The 15,352-nt window shown below is 36.7% G+C and overlaps 1 protein-coding gene and 1 pseudogene across 1 annotated transcript in view; one reads left to right on the plus strand and one right to left on the minus strand.

Moving 5' to 3' along the window:
- The window catches only part of DPP10 (dipeptidyl peptidase like 10), a 685,728-nt gene that overhangs the window by 362,292 nt on the left and 308,084 nt on the right, over positions 1–15,352 (minus strand). The gene's annotated exons all lie outside the window — the stretch shown is intronic.
- On the plus strand, positions 6,137–6,606 carry LOC133099279 (mitochondrial import inner membrane translocase subunit Tim17-A-like; annotated as a pseudogene).

The raw sequence follows: 15,352 nt of genomic DNA on the forward strand, positions 1-15,352 counted from the left end.
GAGGGGTCACTATGTTCAAAGGTCATGGTTGAGGTATTGCTGTTTCTTATGCTTCCAGAATCTCTGTGGTTGAATTCCTAAGAAGCCAAATCCATGTGGTCTCTGGTGCCTTTTTTTAATTCCTGCCTCCGTGGGTTGAACACATTAGAGCCTGGCTGAGAGGCAAGAGGATACTTATGGTTTCTCACCCTCTTCTCTTTTATATAAAATATTTGCTTTAGTTTTTAGAGCAGCATGGTGTTAAGATTTACATTTTTAAGGAAAGGAAAGTTTTCACTTAAACTTTGAAAGAAATCTAAATGCCCTATTACAATTGAAGAAAGAATTTCACTTTTGTGGTTATGGACATTCAGTGAATAATAGAGTAGTGTGTGTTTATAATTAATAGTTCCTTGTATAATGATGTACCTGATGTTACAAAATATAAAGAATGCTGGATAATGACAGGATTTAGCCATTCCTGGGTTCAAGGACTTAATATCATTTCAAATCACCCTGAATATCAATTCTACTCCTAACAAAAATTTCAACCCCAATAAACACATCCAAAAGTCCCGGGTTCTTACTGAGCCTGTAGCCCATCAGTAGGATGCTCTCTCTCTTTCGTCCATGATAGTTTTATGACAGAGTCAATGATAGGCCAACCTCTAAACACTGCTAGATAATATTCATATACACAGACACACAGACACACAGACACACACACAGCTGCAGTCCTGTATATAAAATATCACAGGAAAATGACCATTTTCCATATCTCACAAAAAGAAACAGTACCCTGAAACAGCATTAAATAGTTAATTCGGCTTGATAAAATCTTCGCAATCTAAGTAAACATAAGTTAACTGATTTCTAGAGTGTTGCCTAAAACTGCACTCTTTATGCTCCTACAATATTCTCCATGGCAGTTAGCCAGAGACAACCTTTGGAAGACTGAAAACTCATCCTGGAGCTATTGAAGTTTACTCTTGCCCATTCTGAAAAATTGGCTGATATTGATAATTGTTATAAAAAAATTTACCCCATGAGCCTCATAGGCTGCCAAGAATGTAATTGAGCTGAAATGGAAGGCTGGTATTAAGCTTGCATCTGGTTCTGAGTCAAGGAGCCCTCACTCTTTGACTAGCATCAAGGGAAGCTTCTTTCATTTGGGGAGAACAGAAGGAACGATGTGACTATAGTAGAGTTCATTTTGAGAAACTGTCCCAGCTTGTCCAAACTGATGGCAAGTTGGATCGGATTTCAAATAAATAAATAAATACCTGTAGGAGTTGAGGTTACTACCCCTGGCTCAAAAAAATCAGATTAGAAAGTATTTATTAGGTATCTACAATGCATGAGGCATGATTCCACTCATGATTTTACCAAACATGATGATACAATGTTAATTCTGACACCTCTTTTTCACTAAACAAATTAACAAAACACAGTATTCTATAATAATTTTAAAATTGTGACACTTTTAGACCATGTTTTCATTTATTATTTTATAATATGATTTTAGTGAAATTCAGCATTTACATACATTCTTAAAATGGAACCTTATGTATATCCTGTTGTCCTGAAAGATACAACTGTCTTCCTGGATGTCATCTCAATTTTCTCTCATGATCTGCTCAAGAGTGGCAAATGTATGCATTTGGTCGTTTATTTTGAATCTCTTGAAATTTCAACTTAACAATGTACTTCAGCAACAAAATTCAATAAATATTCATTAAGTTTGTACCATATATCAGGAAATACCTATTCTATGTGCTAGAGATACAAAACATCCTCACTCATTAAGGAGTTCAGAGTTCAATGGGGGATACAGGCAAATAAAACTATTTCCATACAAAGAGTACAGTACTGTGATTAAGAGTAAAGACTTGTGTTATCAACTAAAGGTAGAAATTAGCCACATGTACTTTAAAACACTAGCCCAAATTGACATATCCTGTAAGTATAAAATACACACTGCATTTTGAAGACCTCGTATAAAAAATATAAAATACCTCTTTTTTTTTTTTAATTATTAGCACCTTTCATTATTATTTCTTTCTTTCTTTCTTTCTTTCTTTTTGGCTGTGTTGGGTCTTCGCCTCTGCGCAAGGGCTTCCTCTAGCCGCGGCAAGCGGGGGCCACCCCTCACCGCGGTGCACGGGCCTCTCACCATCGTGGCCTCCCCTGTTGCGGAGCACAGGCTCCAGACGTGCAAGCTCAGTCATTGTGGCTCACGGGCCCAATTGCTCCGCGGCACGTGGGATCCTCCCAGACCAGGGCTCGAACCCGTGTCCCCTGCATTAGCAGGCAGACTCTCAACCACTGCGCCACCAGGGGAGCCCAAAAATACCTCATTTTTAATACTAATTTTTAATACTGTACTGATTATACTTGAAATGTTATTTGGGATATATTGTATTAAACAAAATGTATTAACACAACTAATTTCACCAGTTTCTTTTTACTTTTTCAATGTATTCTTTAGAAAATTTATGAATTTACGTCACATTTGTAACTCAGATTTCTATTGGACAGCGCTGGTTTGTATACTGATGCTAGACCTTCTGTCTTCAAAACTCATTCTATCACTTACTAGCTGTAAGACCTTAGGCAAGTACTAGTTTGTTTGTTTGTTTTTTGCTTCAGTTTCCTCATGTATAAGAAGAGGCTGATAACAATTATAGTTGTTCACTCAATAGGGTTGTTGGGATAGTAAGTGAATCAAAACATCTAAAAGGTGACTATTATTAAATATGTAAGCATTAAGTAGGCACATAGAAAGAGTACCTATCTCAGGCCAGAAAAAGTAAACTCAAAGAAGAATTCCAAAAAGATAAAAATAATAATAATGGTTTCACTAAACCTTCAAAGAATGTCAGAAAGCTATTCCATTGTAATAGGAGGATAAGAGTATTTCCAAGAATAGGGACAACATAAATAAAGCCATAAAACTTGAAAGAACCAAGGTCCATTCCAGGAACTGAAAGTGGTTTTCAACGTGTAGGACTGCAGACTTCTTTGAAGCAATGGTGGGAAGAGAGACTGAAGAGGTGAGAAAAGCCAGGTAACTACACTGCCCAATACGATTTTAAAGAATTTATGAAATTAGGAATCCCCTCTATAAAATTAACCATATTGTTTTAGGAGAGTCAAAGGAGATACACAAAGAGAAGAAATGAAATGGGAATAAGTGATGTCATGAAGGAGATTACTAAGATATTAATAAAAGAATTTCTGAGTAGTAAGGCATATTACGTCCCCATTCTAACCCTTAAGGCAGGATGCTTTTGATAGCTATCCAGTTATCCTTTTCTACTAATTGAGCCTATTAAGCCAACAAGCCTCTAAAACTTGTACTCATTTAATACACCCGCTGTAAGCTAGGTTATGAAAATAAATTTTGGATTTTGTAAATTGGGCATGCCCACCAAAATAAATATTAATGCTCAGATTCTATTACGGTAATGGATAGACACCAACACTCATAGGTTCTTTATAACTTATAAGGACAAAACAGAGTCAGAGAGATCTACCTCCCAGGTGAAAGAGAGAAAAAGTTGAAAGCTGTCAGGAAAAGGTTCCTTTTGTATTAGAGGTATAGGTAGTGTTAAAAGGTAAACTGAGGCACATAAAATTTTTTCAAAGGTTTATTTACGCAAGCCGATGAAAACTGGACAGCACCAAACCAAAAATGGTCAGGAGCTCCCTGATGACAGAAGCTAGGGAAAAGGTTTTCATAGAGAAGGTGCAGAAGAAAAACAAATACGTTATTCGATTGGCTATATTAAGCAGTTGCCCTGTTTGGAAAAGAGGGCTACTTGTGATCGGTTGTTCTTTTGGGTTTTTTTTTCGGATTCTGGTGCACTGATTCTGGCTTAGGTTTTGGTTTGCTTAGTAGGCTGTCGAGGCATTAGAGCCACCTCAGTCTAATAGCCTCCTTGTTTAATTAATTTTATTGTAGTTACAATGATATATCATAAGGGCATTAAAATAATAAGAAAGGAGACTCTTCTGGAAGGAATTATGGTGGATTACATTTTAAATATGTTGAATAAGGTAACATTATTGAAAGTGAAATGAACAAATATATGTATATATACTATATACTAAATTTGTGATAGGATAACCTATAACAATTAGCAACCAGCAATAGTATCTGAAATAACTTTTAATTTTGATTGCATCACTTTGTTTTCTCCCTTAGTAAGATTCACTGCTTCGTCCTCAATGTCTTAAACAGCTAGATACAAACAGCAGGGCTATGCCAATATTCTACGACAGTACCAAAGTGCACATTTCCAGTTGATGATATCACAGTAGGTACCCACCCTAAATATCTCTCGGTAGTGTGTTATTAGCATATGTCTCAAAGTTTGCTATGTCCACCTCTTTGTCACACCCCATCACAGTGTTGAATGTGTCACTGGAAGACCAGCAGTTTTGCCCTTATGTAAGGCACACTCTGTCTCTCATGACAGTAGTGTCGTCCTGTACAGTCTCATTAACAGACTATATTTATCAGTCGTTCATGGCTCAACATTACAAACTCCTTCCACGTATGTGTTTTCTTTATGTAAAAAAATGGTACTTAGCGTCCTTCAGGTTTAGAAATTAATGACACTATCAATATTAATTTTGAAAAGAATAAAATTTTAGCTAAGACTGAGATGCATCTTCAGATGAGTGAGAACGAAAGAGGAAAGAAAAATGTTACAGTAAGTAAATATTACACTAAATCATCTCTAATATTATTTCAGGACTTAAGCTCCTAGGGGGCTATATTTTTACTGACCATTTATTAAATTGCAAACCTAACTGAGACTGTTTGGAGAAGAGAGCATGGAAGACCACATTTTGAAAACAATGAGTGATATCAAGAAGGAAGCAGAAATGGCCTCAGTGTTGGGAGAACATATCGGGGAAATGCTCAAGCAAACAGTGATGGAACGTGACAGAGCTATTAAAATCCAAATCCACACAAACATACGAATTGTTTCTCATCTGGACACAGCTTCTTCTTCTACTCTGAACTGCAATTACAATGAATGGGCTTCAACCCTCTCAACTGGTGCCCAGTGAGAGAGGCATGTTTATGCTCTCAAACATTTGGGCCATCCACTTGTTCATATGCTATGGTTTGATGCCCAGGTTTCTTTCTGTGCCATGAAATCCTGGTCCAGGATGAAACTGGAAAAAGATGGTGCAGTGACAGGATGATTAATGAGGTTCACCACGGTGAAAGGTTGGGTTGTCCTCTTGTATTCTTGGCAACAGAAACAGATTTACCAACACGTCTGCCCCAAAACACATTCTTCTATAAAGTTTTAAAATCAAGCAGCTAAGGGAATTCTCTGGCAGTCCAGTGGTTAAGACTCTGGGCTTTCACTGCTGAGGGCACGGGTTCAATCCCTGGTTGGGGAACTAAGATCCTGCTAACTGCACAGTGTGGCCGAAAAATTTAAAAATTTAATAAAATAAAATCAAGCAGCTAATAACCACATTATATCAAAGGACTAACAGGCAAATCCTCTCTTTTTGTTTGTGCATAGATACCCAAATTCAAAGTTCTTCTTTAGGATGGGGGATTTGTATAGATAAGGATTCTGTTTGTTTGTTGCAATGCTAAACAAATTCATATTCTGAAAATTCCAAATTAAAGTACACACTAGGGTGCAACAATTCTGTTCAGTGAGGGTTCTTTCCCTTCAAACAAGATTTGTCACATTTTAAAATTGAATTTATCCAATGCATATAAAATGCAATAAAATGTACAGACCTTAACTGATATCTAAAAGTTTAAGAATCTGTCTTTTAAGTAAAACCTAGAGCTAACTTTTCTTTAAAAGTAATTTCAATGTGATTGTAGAACTTTTGAAAGGATGTTAATTCTTTGAACAGAGATAAAATTAAAGTCAAAAAGGTTTTAGTCACAGTAGTAGAGAGGCAGCACCTTCTAACTAGCAGACCTTTAAAACTGACTATGGGCTAAAATCACAAAGTACAAAACAGCAACCAGTAAATCTGTCATGTGGTTTCTTCATCTCAGTCAGATACCAAATTGTCATCTAAAATTTAATCAACAATGTCCTTAGATTAAACTGAATTTGAAAAATTATTTTGACGATGGAGTCAAGGTACAAGAGTATGTGTGTGAATTGTGGATGACTGCGGTGGGGCCTTTAAGATGAGAACCATAGGTGATGGTAATCAAAGGTTTTTGCAGTTCTCCAGTGGGAGTAAACCACAGACTAGGAAGGAGTTTGACAGCTATTAAAACCAGGGCTCTGCAGTTGAGAGGTAGCTTTGCTGTTTCGGGAAGGTCTGTTTTCCATGACTGACTGCAGTATGGTTCAAGTCAGAGGGAAAGAAGATCCCTGGAACTCCATCATGAGTGGTGCCTTAACAGGAGCCATACTGGCAGCAAGAAACAGACCAGTGGCCATGGTTGGGTCAGCTGCAATGGATGGCATTCTCTGGGCTTTAATTGAAGGAGCTGGTGTCTCCTTGACAAGATTTGCCTCTGCCCAATTTCCCAATTATCCTCCATTTGCTGAAGACCCCTTGCAGTGGCCTTCAGCCCAGTTACCATCCTCACCTTTTGGAGACTATGGACAATATCAATAGGACTTCTTTCCCAGGATTTCTTTAACGGAATGAGGAAAGGATTTCAGACTGTTTTTCAAACCATAGGTGGGACAACTATGGCCAAACAGACTATGAAGAGACATTTAGCATCTTCTTCTACTTAAAGGAACATGGGGGTGGGGGTTCCTAAAAGATAATACATTTATTTATTCATACTTGGATTGCATTTGTGATGAAATAAATGTCTACAATCTTTCAAAGGAAATACAATAAGTGCTAGGAAGATGAAGGACCAAATGGCAAGCAGCAATGAAGCATGACCATCATTTCCTTGTGGACTCCTCTGCCTGGTTTTGTTCTGTTAGTCAAACAATAAAAAAAACTCCTGGACATTGCTCTTTAAAACAAACAAACAAACAAACTTACTTTAGAATAATTTTAATTTGAAAATAGATTTAGTCTTTCCTTACGCCCTTCTAATTTAAAACAAAATAAATTTATATTTCTTTTTTCTTTACATAATTTTCTTGATTCTCCTCCTCCTTTAAATTCTTCCAACATCCACTGAGCAGAACTGGAACACAGCATTCAGATAAGGCCCTGATTCTGCTGTCTCAGTGTATGTTTATAATCTCTCCTGATTGCTAAGGGTTACAATCTTTGTTTCACAAGGCTCTGCCTGGGTACAAATTGTTCTACATAATGACACTTACTACAGAAGTCAAAAGTAAACACTCAAGTGTCATTATTCAATAATCATTTTTAAAATTGCATTAAAAATGTCTTGTGTTCTTCAGTTTGCCACATTAAAATGCAGGCAGTCCAGTTCAATAAATCCCAGAAGAATAGTGAGTATCAGAATCTAGTCTCGGTAGAGGGACATGCACTCACTCCCTCTTGCAAGAGCAGCAGATTCACAACTAACTGCTGAACAATCACTGACAGGAAGACACTGGAACTCACCAAAAAAGATACCCTACATCCAAAGACAAAGGAGAAGCCACAGTGAGATGGTAGGAGGGGCGCAATCACAATAAAATCAAATCCCATAACCGCTGGGTGGGTGACTCACAAACTGAAGAACAAGTATACCACAGAAGTCCACCCACTGGAGTGAAGGTTCTGAGCCCTATGTCAGGCTTCCCAACCTGGGGGACCAGCAACGGGAGAAGGAGTTACCAGAGAATCAGACGTTGAAGCCTAGTGGGATTTGATTGCAGGACTTTGACAGGACAGGGGGACACAGAGACTCCATGCTTGGAGGTCACACACAAAGTAGTGTGCACATCAGGACCCAGGAGAAGGAGCAGTGACCCCCTAGAAGACTGAACCAGACATACCTGCTGGTGTTGAAGGGTCTCCTGCAGAGGTGGGGGGCAGCTGTGGCTCACCGTGGGGACAAGGACACTGGCAGCAGAAGTTTTGGGAAGTACTCCTTGGCATGAGCCCTCCTGAGTCCACCATTAGCCCCAGCAAAGAGCCTGTAGGCTCCAGTGCTGGGTAGCCTCATTCCAAACAACCAGTAGGAAGTGAACTCAGCCTCACCCAGGAGACAAACACATTAAAGTTTTACTGAGCTCTGCTCACCAAAGCAACACCCAGCTCTACCCACCACCAGTCCCTCACATCAGGAAGCTTGCACAAGCCTCTTACATAGCCTCATCCACCAGAGGGCAGGCAGCAGAAGAAAGAAGAACTACAATCCTGCAGCCTGTGGAATGAAAACCACATTCACAGAAAGATAGACAAAATGAAAAGTCAGAGGACTATGTACCAGGTGAAAGAGCAAGATAAAACCCCAGAAAAACAACTAAAAGAAGTGGAGATAGGCAACATTCCAGAAAAAGAATTCAGATAGTGAAGATGATCCAGGACCTCGGAAAAAGAATGGAGGCAAAGATCGAGAAGATGCAAGATATGTTTAACAAAGACCTAGAAGACTTAAAGAACAAATAAACAGAGATAAACAGTACAATAACTGAAATGAAAAATACACTAGATGGAATCAATAGCAGAATAACTGAGGCAGAAGAACGGATAAATGACCTGGAAAACAGAATGGTGGAAATCACTGCTGTGGAACAGAATAAAGAAACAAGGATGAAAAGAAATGAAAACAGCCTAAAAGACCTCTGGGACAACATTAAATGCACCAACATTCACATTATAGGGGTCCCAGAAGGAGAAGAGAGAGAAAGGACCCAAGAAAATATTTGAACAGATTATAGTTGAAAACTTCTCTAACATGGGAAAGGAAATAGCCACCCAAGTCCAGGAAGCTCAGAGAGTCCCAGGCAGGATAAACCCAAGGAGAAACACACCAAGACACGTAGTAATCAAATTGACAAAAATTAAAGACAAAGAAAAATTATTAAAAGCAACAAGGGAAAAATGACAAATAACATACAAGAGATGTCCCATAAGGTTAACAGCTGATTTCTCAGCAGAAACTCTACAAGCCAGAAGGGAGTGGCACGATATATTTAAAGTGATAAAAGGGAAGAACCTACAACCAAGATTACTCTAGCCGGCAAGGATCTCATTCAGATTCGATAGAGAAATCAAAAGCTTTACAGAGAAGCGAAAGCTAAGAGAATTCAGTACCACCAAACCAGCTCTACAACAAATGCTAAAAGAACTTCTCTAAGTGGGAAACACAAGAGAAGGAAAAGGCCTACAAAAACAAACCCAAAAAAATTAAGAAAATGGTAATAGGAACATACATATCGATAATTACCTTAAATGTGAATGGGTTAAATGCTCCAACCAAAAGACACTGAATGACACAAAAGGCTCGCTGAATGGATACAAAAACAGGACCCGTATTTATGCTGTCTACAAGAGATCCACTTCAGACCTAGGGACACATGCAGACTGAAAGCGAGGGGATGGAAAAAGATATTCCATGCAAATGGAAATCAAAAGAAAGCTGGAGTAGCAATACTCATACCAGATAAAATAGACTTTGAAATAAAGAATGTTACAAGAGACAAGGACGGACACTATGTAATGATCAAGGGATCAATCCAAGAAGAAGATATAACAATTATAAATATACATCCACCCAACATTGGAGCACTTCAATGCATAAGGCAAATGCTAACAACTATAAAAGAGGAAATCGACAGTAACACAATAATAGTGGGGGACTTTAACACCTCACTTACACCAATGGACAGATCATCCAGACAGAAAATTAATAAGGAAACACAAGCTTTAAATGACACAATAGACCAGATAGCTTTAATTGATATTTATAGGACATTCCATCCAAAAACAGCAGATTACACTTTCTTCTCAAGTGCACACGAAACATTCTCCAGGATGGATCACACCTTGGGTCACAAATCAAGCCTCGGTAAATTTAAGAAAACTGAAATCATATCAAGCATCTTTTCAGACCACAACACAATGAGATTAGAAATAAATTACAGGGAAAAAAACGTAAAAAACATAAACACATGGTGGATAAAGAATGCGTTACAATATAACCAAGAGATCACTGAAGAAATCAAAGAGGAAATCAAAAAATACCTAGAGACAAATGACAATGAAAACATGACGATCCAAAACCTATGGGAGGCAGCAAAAGCAGTTCTAAGAGGGAAGTTTATAGCAATACCATCCTACCTCAAGAAACAAGAAAAATCTCAAATAAGCAATCTAACCTTACACTTAAAGGAATTAGAGGAAGAAGAAAAAACAAAACCCAAAGTTAGCAGAACGAAAGAAATCATAAAGATCAGAGCAAAAATAAAAGAAACAGAAAGAAAGAATAGCAAAGATCAATAAAACTAAAAGCTGATTCTTTAATAAGATAAACAAAATTGATAAACCTTTAGCCAGACTCATCAAGGAAAAGAGCGAGAGGACTCAAATCAATAAAATTGGAAATGATAAAAGAGAAGTTACTACGGACACTGCACAAATACAAAGCATCATAAGAGAATACTACAAGCAACTCTATGCCAATAAAATGAACAACATGGAAGAAATGGACAAATTCTTAGACAGGTATAACCTTCCAAGACTGAACCAGGAAGAAATAGAAAATATGAACTGACCAATCACAAGTAATGAAACTGTGATTAAAAATCTTCAAACAAACAAAAGTCCAGGACCAGATAGCTCCACAGGTGAATTCTGTCAAACATTTAGAGAAGAGCTGACACCCATCCTTCTCAAACTCTTCCAAAAAGTTGCAGAGGAAGGAACACTCCCAAACTCATTCTATGAGGCCACCATCACCCTGATACCAAAACCAGACGAAGATACTAAAAAAGAGAAAATTACAGACCAATATCACTGATGAATATAGATACAAAAATCCTCAATAAAATACTAGCAAACAGAATCCAACAACACATTAAAAGGATCATACACCATGATCAAGTGGGATTTATCCCAGGGATGCAAGGATTCTTCAATATATGCAAATCCATCAATGCGATACACCATATTAACAAACTGAAAAATAAAAACCATATAATCATCTCAACAGATGCAGAAAAAGCTTTTGACAAAATTCAACACCCATTTATGATAAAAGCTCTCCAGAAAGTAGGCATAGAGGGAACCTACCTTAACATAATAAAGGCCATATACGACAAACCCACAGCAAACATCATTCTCAATGGTGAAAAACTGAAAGCATTTCTTCTAATATCAGGAACAAGACAAGGATGTCCGATCTCACCACTACTATGCAACATATTTTTGGAAGTCCTAGCCACAGCAATCAGAGAAGAAAAAGAAATAAAAGGAATCCAAATTGGAAAAGAAGAATTACAACTGTCACTGTTTGCAGATGACATGATACTATACATAGATAATCCTAAAGATGCCACCAGAAAACTACTAGAGCTAATCAATGAATTTGGTAAAGTTACAGGATACAAAGTTAATGCACAGAAATCACTTGCATTCCTATACACTAACAATGAAAGATCAGAAGGAGAAATTAAGGAAACAATCTCATTTACCACTGCAACAAAAAGAATAATATACCTAGGAATAAACCTACCTAAGGAGGTAAAAGACCTATACTCAGAAAAGTATAAGACACTGATGAAAGAAATCAAAGATGAAAAAACAGATGGAGAGATATACCATGTTCTTGGATTGGAAGAATCAATATTGTGAAAATGACTATATTACACAAAACAATCTACAGATTCAATGCAATCCCTATCAAATCACCAGTGGCATTTTTTACAGAACTAGAACAAAAAATCTTAAAATCTGTATGGAGACACAAAAGACCCCGAATAGCCAAAGCAATCTTGAGGGAAAAAAGCAGAGCTGGAGGAATCAGACTCCCTGACTTCAGACTATACTACAAAGGTACAGTAATAAAGACAATATGGTACTGGCACAAAAACAGACATACAGATCAATGGAACAGGATAGAAAGCCCAGAGATAAACCCACGCACATATAGTCAACTAATCTATGACAAAGGAGGCAAGGATATACAATGGAGAAAAGACAGTCTCTTCAATAAGTGGTGCTGGGAAAACTGGACAGCTACATGTAAAAGAATGAAATTAGAACACTCCCTAACACCATACTCAAAAATAAACTCAAAATGGATTAAAGACCTAAATGTAAGACCGGACGCTATAAAACTCTTAGAGGAAAACATAGGAAGAACACTCTTTGACATAAATCACAGCAAGATTTTTTGGACCCACCTCCTAGAGTAATGGAAATAAAAACAAAAATAAACAAATGGGACCTAATGAAACTTAAAAGCTTTTGCACAGCAATGGAAACTATAAACAAGATGAAAAGACAACTCTCAGAATGGGAGAAAATAGTTGCAAACGAATCAACAGACAAAGCATTAATCTCCAAAATATATAAACAGCTCATGCAGCTCAGTATTAAAAAAAAGAAACAACCCAATGCAAAAATGGGCAGAAGACCTAAACAGACATTTCTCCAAAGAAGACATACAGATGGCCAAGAGGCACATGAAAAGCTGCTCAACATCACTAATTATTAGAGAAATGAAAATCAAAACTACAATATGGTATCACCTCACCCGGTTAGAACGGGCATCATCAGAAAATCTACAAACAACAAATGCTGGAGAGGGTGTGGAGAAAATGGAACCCTCTTGCACTGTTGGTGGGAATTTAAATTGATACAGCCACTATGGAGAACAGTACGGAGGTTCCTTAAAAAACTAAAAATAGAATTACCATATGATCCAGCAATCCCACTACTGGGCATATACCATGAGAAAACCATAATTCAAAAAGACACATGCACCCCAATGTTCATTGCAGCACTATTTACAATAGGCAGGTCATGGAAGCAACCTAAATGCCTATCGACAGACAAATGGATAAAGAAGATGTGGTACATATATACAATGGAATACTACTCAGTCATTAAAAGGAACAAAACTGGGTCATTTGTAGAAACATGGATGGACCTAGAGACTGTCATACAGAGTGAAGTAAGTCAGAAAGAGAAAAACAAATACCGTACATTAACACATATATGTGGAATCTAGAAGAATGTTACAGATGAACAGCTTTGCAAGGTAGAAATAGAGACAGAGATGTAGAGAACAAACATATGGACACCAAGTGGGGAAAGCAGAGGGTGGGTGGTGGGATGAATTGGGAGATTGGGATTGACATATGTACACTAATATGTATAAAATAGATAACTAATAAGAACCTGCTGTATAAAAAAATAAATTAAAAAATGTCAAATCAAAAATAAAATAATAATCCTTAGGCCAATTATAAAATATAGAGAGTTGAATGCCAGTTGAAGAACAGATGTCAAAATCAACAAAGCACAGTGCGGTAGGCACTTCAACAAAGCCTCTCAATGACTCCCACCTCCCGGTGTTCATGACATCGTGTAATGCCCTGTTCTTGAGTGTGAACTAGACCTAGAGATTGTGAGTCTCTAGGTCTAGTTCACACTCAAGAACAGGGCACTAAAATTTGGCAAAATATGGCAAAAGTGATATTATTTCTGAGATTAAGATTAAAAAATTCAGTGGCTTCCATCTAAAAAATAAATAAATTAAATAAAATAAAAAGAGTCTAGTCTCTCCTGATTTTTTAATGACTTATTTCATCTGTGATTAGGTTTGTGTTTTGTGGGCATATTATGCACATGTGTGCCTGAGCGTGTGTGTATTTATACTTTATCTTCATTGCCACCAATGCTCTTATACTTCTGCTTTTCTTCTTTAGCATCAACTTAAATTTTCCCTAGGCTTTCCTTTCTGAGGAAATTTCAACCTTTTATAACAAAGGTAGATACCTCCTCAGGATAATAATTGAAATTTAAGAAAATGGATGGTGAAGAGAGGTAAACTGTAATCAACATTCCCCCTATGGGCCAGGTACTTTCCATATATAGGTCACCTGTTTAATATCACAACCTTTTTTAGGAAGATAATATTACCACCATTCTATTGATCAGGAAACAAACCTACAGAGATCTAGTAACCTGCCCTTAGTTATACTGATAATTAATGAAGAAACCAACATTGAACTAGATTTCTGACAAGAATATCTATGCTTTAGTGCTGCATTATAATGTTTCAAGCTTCTGTATAAATCAGTAATTATATAAATAGTTAGAAAGCCAAATTTTAGAAAACTAAGGTTTTACTATATAGCCTTTTCAATTTTTCACAAATATAATACTATTTATATTATTCTATCATCTCAAATGTTAATTTCACTACAAAAATTATTAGCACTATAGATGGGACTACTTTAAGTTTATTACAGGAGGGACTTCCCTGGTGGTCCAGTGGTTAAGACTCCATGCTTCCATTACAGGGGGCATGGGTTCAATCCCTGGTCAGGGAACTAAGATCCCACGTGCCACAGGGCAGCCAAAAAAATAAAAAGAAAACAATCACACCTAAAAAATAATAAAAATAAATTCTAAATAAAAAAGTCTTTTATAGAAAGGAACTTTGGCAACAATCTTCAAAAACTGAAATAACTTAAATTACTTTATTATTGATACATCAAATAAGAGTAGATGTTTAGTATCACTTGGGAAATATTAATATTCTTAGACATATTCAATTTAGAAAAAAATGTTTCCATTAAATATTTATCAATCTCTGTTCTGAAGAATACTAGCTCTGCAAAATGTAACTTGGTGCTCCAAATGATGGGTTTCATGATCATAAAAGTTCAGGATCACTGCATTATAATTCCAATCTTAGACATTTCAAAATGCATTTTAAAGAAACTGAAAATTTCCTGATAGATACAGATTTGTATGGATTGCTATTTCCACATTAGCTTGTAATGCATAGGTCTATTATTTTTTTAGAGGAAGAAAATAATTCAATCTGGGAGTTGCAGATGAACATCTTGGTGATATTCATCCCAAACAATGTTTTTCATACTTTTAAATTAGTAGTTATTTAAATAGTTAGTAAAGGTGAATTTTTTAAAAATAAGGTTAACCATAGTTACCAATAATGGAATTTTGCATCAAGTCTCTTAAGGAGCAAATTAAATATGAAATAAACTAATTGGGGAAACCATAGTGTTTGATTCATGGCAAACTCAAAACCTACGAATACATCAACTAAATAACCAAAATGTTCTGCTCATTATTTCACACTTCCCATTTCAATACATTTAGCATTTCCTCAAATCTTAAAACATAATTTCCCATAGTTGAGCAAGCATATTCAACTATTGTCATTAACCCTTATATTATATACTAACATTTTGACACAGGACAATTGATTTCAATAGCTTTTGTTCCCCTCACTGTGGAA

This window comes from Eubalaena glacialis, chromosome 1, assembly GCF_028564815.1.
Source record: "Eubalaena glacialis isolate mEubGla1 chromosome 1, mEubGla1.1.hap2.+ XY, whole genome shotgun sequence".
Classification (NCBI taxonomy): Eukaryota; Metazoa; Chordata; class Mammalia; order Artiodactyla; family Balaenidae; genus Eubalaena; species Eubalaena glacialis.